Genomic DNA, 7,865 nt, shown 5'->3' with positions numbered 1-7,865 from the left:
CACCTCAGCCTCCCAAAGGTGCGGGATTACAGGCTGAGCCACCGAGCCCGGCTGTTTTTCGTTTTTTCAGTAGGAGTCTCACTCTGTCATCCAGGCTGGAGTACAGTGGCACACTCACGGCCACTGTAGCCTTGACCTGCTGGGCTCAGGCAATCCTTCTGCCTCAGTCTTCTAAGTAGCTGGAACTACAGGTGAATGCCACTATGCCCAGTTAATATTTTGATTAATTGTAGAGACGAGGCTGATCTCCAACCCCTGGCTCAGGCAATCCCCTCACCTCCGCCTCCCAAAGTACTGGGATTACAGGCATGAGCCACCGTGCCCAGCTACAGTCTACTTCTTATGCAGAATCGTAGAAAACAGAAAAGGTAAAAAACAAAAACACTCTGGTTGAAGCAGAATGGGGAAAGCGAAGTGGGGTTCGCTAAGCCTCTCCTCTTCTTTGGTCCCTCCAAGGAACAGCTTCAGGGAACACTGTTTTAAAACTTCTTGTCTAGATAATACCCTCAAGTACAAGCATGTGTGTGTATACCACACGCTCAGTGCTCAGGACTGCCCTATCTTTTTTTGTTTCTGATTACTCTGATAAGTTTCCTATCTGGGACAGTGGCATAATACACAAAGCCGTTCAGGGTAGCAGCAAATTAAAATCCACTCTGACCCTTACCAGACAGTACACAAGCCCAGTACTTTCTCTGCCCTAGGGATTCTTGCAAAGTGCCCCCAGGCTCGCTGCCACCTTCCTCTCCCAGGAGTCTAGGAGAGCTAGACCTAGTCTCCCATCCCCCAACTTTTTTTTTTTTTTAGTCAAAGTCTCACTCGGTTGCCCAGGATGGAGTACAGTGGCATGATCATGGCTTACCACAGCCTTAAACTCCTAGACTCGAGAGATCTTCCTGCCTCAGCCTCCTTAGTAACTGGGACTATAGGCACCCGCCACCATGCCTGGCTAATTTTTTTATTTTTTGTAGAGATGAGGTTTCACTATGTTGTCTAGGCTGGTTTCAAATGCCTGGACTCCAGGGATCCTCCTACCTCAGCATCCAATAGTGCTAGAATCACAGGTGTGAGCCACTGTGCCTGGCCTGCCTCCCTTAAGATGACTCAGATGTTCCTCTATCCTAAGTGACAACGTGTGATCTCTGGGGTCTCTGGACTCTAGTACTTGGAAACGCCTGACCTTGTGACTGCTGATATTTTAACTGACTCAAGTGCTGACCAGTTTTTAAGATGCAGTCCCTATCTTCAGGGAGTTTACAGCTAAAAAGGAAGATGGGCAAGAAGCCTGGTAAGCAATTAAAACCAAGTGCAAGCCGGGCACTGTGGCTCACTCCTGTAATCCCAGTACTTTGGGAGATGGAGGCGAGAAAATTGCCAGAGCTCGCAGGTTCAAGACCAGTCTGGGCAACTTGGCGAGACCTCGTCTTTACAATAAATCATAAAATTAGCTGGGTGTGGTAGTGCACGCCTATGGTTCCAGTTACTTGGAAGGCTGAGGTGGAAGGATCACCTGAGCAAAGCAGGTGGAGGCTGCGGTGGCTGTGAGCATGCCACTGCACTCCAGCCTGGAAGACAGAGTAAGACTCCGACTCAAAAAAATAATAAAAATAGGCCGGATGCAGTGGTTCACGCCTATAATCCCAGGACTTTGGTAGGCCAGGATGAGAGGATTACTTGAGCCCATGGGTTCGAGACCAGCCTGGGCAGCTTGGTAAGACCTCATTTCTACAATTTAAAATATATATATTTTATATTTTTATATATTTACAGTGGCTGTAAGCATGCCACTGAACTCTAGCCTGAGTGACAGGATGAGACTCCAACTCAAAAATAAATAAATAAAATAAAATAAAACCAAGGGCAGTAGGAGTTGCCAAGGAGGGAAGGGGTCAAATCCGGTCGAGCAATCGTGGGAGAAGGTGGTTTCACCTGTGCCTCAATTCTGATACATGGTTGATGAGGTTCTTTTTTTTTTAATTTGGAGCCTCACTCTGTCATCCAGGCAGGAGTGCAGTGGCACACTCACGGCCACCGCAGCCTTGACCTGCTGGTCTCAGGCAATCCTTCCACCTCTGCCTTCCAAGTAGCTGGAACCACAGGTGTGTGCCACCATGCCTGGCTAAGTTTTTGATGTATTGTGGAGATGAGGTCTCGCTATGGAAATGTTGCCCAGGCTGGTCTCGAACCCCCAAACTAAGGTAATCCTCTTACCTCCACCTCCCAAAGGTGCTGGGATCACAAGCATGAAACACTGCACCGAGCTTGGTGAGGTTATTTTTGCCTGCTGCTCTTGGAAAATAAAAGAAAGAAAAAATTTAAGGAAAAATAAATTAAGAAAAAACATAAAGGCCAGTGAGGGAAGATTATGGATGTAGGAAAATGCTAAGCAGCATAGACTGAGAATCAATCCAATCTACTTGAATAGACGATTCAGGGTGGGGGAGAGATGTTTGCCTGAGAACATAAGTAGAAGGGGAAATCGGCTGTTAAAATATCATAAAGAGTACTTCAAATCCAAAGATATAGGAGTTGATAGTTTAAAAAATTACACATAAGCAAATCTGTATTTTGTTCTTTTCTTCTTCGTTTTTTTTAAGTAGGAGTCTCACTCTGTTGCCCAGGCTGGAGTACAGTGGCACGCTCATGGCTACCACAGCCTCGACCCACTGGGCTCAGGCGATCCTTCTGCCTCAGCCTTCCAAGTAATTGGAACTACAGGTACGCACCACCACACCCAGCTAATTTTTTTATTTATTGTAGAGACGAGTCTCGCCAAGTTGCCCAGGCTGATCTTGAACCCTTGGGCTCAGGCAATCCTCTTGCCTCAGCCTCCCAAAGTCCTAGAATTACAGGTGTGAGCCACTGTGTCCAGCTGTATGTTGTTCTTGATTGTCAATGCCCTCCAGCGAAAAGAACACCAACAGACACCTGTAGGTGGATAAAACTGGCTTTATTGACTCATTTCAAGAATGCACACCATGATGAAACTGCAGCACATCGAACAAAAGGGTGTTACAAAGGACTTAAGGATCTGGACTTGCATTTGGTGATCTTGGGAAGAGGTGAAGGATGAGAGGCTTTGCTTTGGATCAGATACTCGTCAGAAGGTGGGATAACTAATAAATCTCACCAAGGAGGCGGGAGGAATGAAGTAAGGCTAAAGCTGGCATCGGTAAAGAAGCAGCATTCACTCATTTTAGCTCGGATGCATGCATGGTTGGTTATTTTTGTGGTTTGGAAAATGTACATGTTTCTGTCTTTGTTTAGATATGCTTACAGAGAGCTCTTGTTTCTGTCTTGATCTATTGCGATTACAGAGTGGCCTTGAGTGATGTTGGTGTCTGTGAAATGCTTATGTTTGACAAGAGAAAACCAAAGCACTGCCGAGTACCAGGCCAGTTCCTGGCTGCCAGGGACTGCTTTTCTGCTTCGCAGGCTCCTCTTCTGCTCCACTTCCTGGGAGCTGAGTATTGTGTTTTTTGTTTTTTGAGTCACAGTCTCACTCTGTTGCCTAGGTTGAGTTCAGTGGGAGATTATAACGATCACGGCTCACAGCAGTCTCGACCTCCTGGGCTCAGGTGATCCTTTCACCTCAGCCTCCCAAGTAGCTGGGGCTACCAGCATGTGCCACCATGTTTGGCTATTTAAAAAAAAAATTTTTTTTGTAGAGACAAGATTTCACTATGTCGCCCAGGCTGTTCTTGAACTCCTACTCTCAAGAAATCCGCCCGCCTTGGCCTCTCAAATAAGGCATTGTTACATAAGTGGTAACAGAGCAAAAGGGGAAACAAAAGGAAAGAGGAGAATTTTTCCAAGAAAATGTTCTGGAAGAAGTAGCACTGAACTATGATGCAAAACAAGAAAAGGATGCTGAGCAGGACCAGAGGCTAGGGAACATTCTAGGGGAATGGAATGGCTTGGAAGCAAGAGGTGCTCATGCCTGTAATCCCAGCACTTTGGGAGGCAGAGGCAAGAAGATTGCCTGAGTGCAGGGGTTTGAGACCATCCCTGGCAATTTGGCAATACCTCTACAATAAATCAAAAAACTAGCTGGGTGTGGTGGTGCGTGCTGGTGGTTCTGGCTACTTGGAAGGGTGAGGCAGAAGGATCCCCTGAGCCCAGCAGGTCGAGCCTGCAGTGGCCATGCGCGTGCCACTGCACTCCAGCCTGGGTGACAGAGTGAGACTCCAACTCAAAAAAAAAAGAAAGCAAGCAAGAAGTAGAGGCCTGGGGAAAAGAAGAGGACGTGTGTGTGTGTATGTGTGTGTGTGTGTGTATAAAGGTGTGTATAGGATGGGAAAGGTCAAGGACCCCCAGAAAGTGCCACCTGAGCTGGACTAAGAATTAGGAGGGTAATATGGAGGTGGCCTAGGATGAGGCTGGAGCAAAAACACAAGGAGGAGGTAAAGATATCCCTCACGAAGAAGCCTGTGTCCTGTCTAGCTCAGGCTGAGGTGGGGTTGGGAACAGAGGCACAGAGAGGAAAGAGGGTAACAAAGGGAGTGCAGTAGTAGCCATACGGGAGTGCAGGAGACTGGAGGGACCACACGTGGAAGCCTTCCTGCCTTCTCTTGCCACCACCCCTGAGCTTGGCCAAGACTGAGGTGACCACTTGCTGAGTGAGTGGCAGAGAGTCATTCTAAAGGAGGAAAGGACCTCAGGAACATAGGTGTGAGTTGGAAGATGATGTGGACCCAGATTCCCCTCTAGTTTCCCAGGTTCAGCTTCTTGCCCATCCTTGTAGCAACTCCCTCACCCTCTTTTACTCTATTTCGGTCCTCCTTTTTCTCAGCCTCTATTACAACGTCCCTGGGGATCTTCTCGCTTCTACTCTCCTGGGCCCAATCCAGGAGATCCTCCTTGATCTGGCAAAGACAGACACACGTGTAACTCTCCCTCTGCCTACGCATAGATTTCTGTTTTTTGTTTTTGATTTGAAGTCTCACTCCTTTGCCCAGGCTGGAGTGTAGTAGCACGCATGCTCACGGCCACCCCAGCATCAATCTTCTGGGCTCCAGCGATCCTTCCACCTCAGCCTTCCAAGTAGCTGGAACTAAAGACGCGTGCTACCATGCCCAGCTATTTTTTAAAAATTTTATTGTAGAGACGAGGTCTTGCCAGGTTGCCCAGGTTGGTCTCGAACCTGCGGGCTCAGGCAATCCACTCGTCTCGGCCTCCCAAAGTGCTGGGTTTACAGGTTGAGCCACTGAGCCCGGCCTACCCATAGATTTCTAAAGTAGGAAGCTGACTATAAGGAGACTTCGTTTCTCTCTCTCTTTCTTTCTTTCTTTCTTTCTTTCTTTCTTTCTCTTTCTTTCTTTCTTTCTTTCTTTCTTTCTTCCTTTCGATAGAGATGGGGTCTCACTACATTGCCCAGATTCATCTCAAACTATCTTCCTATCTTCCCGCCTCAGCCTCCCAAAGTGCTGGGTTTACAGACATGAGCCACTGTTTCTGGCCAGTTTCTCTATTTCTAAGTGGCTAGACTAAAAGCAAACATAAGAAACTACATAGCCTGGCACCGTGGCACATGCCTGAAATCCCAGCACTTTGGGAGCCTGAGGCAAAGGATTGCCTGAGCCCAGGAGTGCAAGACCAACCTGGGCAATTTGGCAAGACCTCGTCTCTACAATAAAATTTTTTAAAAAAATTTAGCCAGGTGTGGTGGCTAAGGCGACCAACTACTTGGAAGACTGAGGTGAAAGGATCTCCTGAGGCCAGCAGGTCAAGTCTGCGATGGCTGTGAGCGTGCCACTGCACTCCAGCCTGGGTGACAGTAAGACTCCAACTCAGAAAAAAAAAAAAAAAGGAAGAAGCTACATAGATCATGTCCATCCCTTGCTTAAAGTCTTTCTATGGGTCAGTTCCACTTTGAATAAAATCAAGCTTCTTTTTTTTTTTGAGTTGGAGTCTCACTCTGTCGCCCAGACTGGAGTGCAGTGGCTGCTCCCGGCCACCGCAGCCTCAACCTGCTGGGCTCCGGTGATCCTTCTGCCTCAGCCTTCCGAGTAGCTGGAACTACAGGCGCACACTACCATGACCGGCTGATTTTTTGATTTATTGTAGAGATGAGGTCTCACCAAGTTGCCCAGGCGGGTCTTGAACCCACAGGCTCAGGCAATCCACTCACCTCAGCCTCCCAAAGCGCTGGGATTACAGACTGAGCCACCGAGCCCGGCTTAAAATCCAGCTTCTTATGCTGGCCTATCAAGCTGTACATGACCTGCACTTTCCCCCTGGCTGGCCTCATCTCCTGCAGTCCTTCTCTCCTGCTGTGTTCCAGCCACACTGAACTTTTTTTGATTCCTCTGACAATGACTTTCAAACTTTTCTGCCCACAAGTCACAGTCAGAAATACATGTTATATCACAATCCAAAACATACACTCACGCTATAGATATAGATATATCAAATATCACACTATATATATCTCCACTGTATATATCCTAAAGTTTCCTGAAACATTTGCCTTTACAAAGTACAACACACTCTGATATTTTCTTTTCTGCTTCATTTTTTATTTTTTTATTTTTTGAGTTTGAGTCTCACTCTGTCGCCCAGCCTGGAGTGCAGTGGCATACTCACGGCCATCACAGCCTTGACCTGCTGAGCTCAGGCAATCCTTCCATCTCAGCCTTCCAAGTAGCTGGAATCACAGGTGTGCACCACCATGCCCAGCTAAGTTTTTGATTTATTGTAGAGACGAGGTCTCACTATGTTACCCAGGCTGATCTCGAACTCCTGAGCTCAGGCAATCCTCTCACCTCGGCCTCCCGAAATGCTGGTATCACAGGTCTGAACCACTGTGCCCAGCCTCTACTTCATTTTTAAATTTTATTTATTTTTTATTTTTTTGAGTTAGAGTCTCACTCTGTCACCCAGACTGGAGTGCAGTGGCCGGGAGCCTCGACCTGCTGGGTTCCGGCGATCCTTCTCCCTCAGCCTTCCAAGTAGCTGGAACTACAGGCGCGCGCTACCATGCCGGGCTCATTTTGATTTATTGTAGAGATGAGGTTTCGCCAAATTGCTCAAGTGGGTCTCAAACACGCGGGCTCAGGCAATCCACTCACCTCAGCCTCCCAAAGGCGCAGGATTACAGGCTGAGCCACTGAGCCCAGCTACTTCATTTTTTTAAATATCAGCAGCTGACGCAGTGGCTCATGTGAGCGTGCTGCTGCACTCCAGCCCGGACAACAGAGTGAGACTCCAACTCAAAAGAAAATGTTTGTCAGGACTCACTAGATTGATTTCACTGTCCACTCTACTTTGACCCACCAGGCTTTTTCTCAGGGCCTTTTCACTGACTGATCTCTCTGCCAGGAATGTCCTTCTGCCTGATTTTCCCAGTTGGTACCTTTTCATTTTTCAGATCTCAGATTACCTGCCCAGAGAGATCACCCAGACTAGAATAGCTATCTCGTACAGCTTTATTGCTATGATATTTTTCTAGTTTATATTTTTTCATTGATCTATTTTGTTTGTTGATTGTCTTTCTCCTTCACTATGATAAGGTAAACTCCGTAGGGGCAGTGTTCTTCTTGGTATCAGACCCAGAAATCTCGGTAGGCTGCAGGAATGAGCCTAGTCAAGACTGCTCTCTGTGGGCCTCAGCATTCTCTACACAGTGTGAGGTTGGAGCCACCCCCTGAGATCCCCTCCAGCTCTACCTATCAATCCAAGTTTCCAGGACACACCAGGGAACGTGCTCTAGAAACCCAGGATCAGGTTGGTGGGCCGAACAGAGAAGGTTAAGCAGTCAGTTGAGGCCAGATGGAGAAGGAAGGAGCCTTGCTTCCAGGCTGCTGAAGGCCAAGGATATAAACCCCAGGCACAGAACAAAGATGGCAAGGCAGAACTGGAGCAGC

This window comes from Carlito syrichta, unplaced genomic scaffold (assembly GCF_000164805.1).
Source record: "Carlito syrichta isolate Samal-C Ts95f unplaced genomic scaffold, Tarsius_syrichta-2.0.1 Scaffold314050, whole genome shotgun sequence".
Classification (NCBI taxonomy): Eukaryota; Metazoa; Chordata; class Mammalia; order Primates; family Tarsiidae; genus Carlito; species Carlito syrichta.
Note: the sequence above shows the minus strand (reverse complement) of the source record.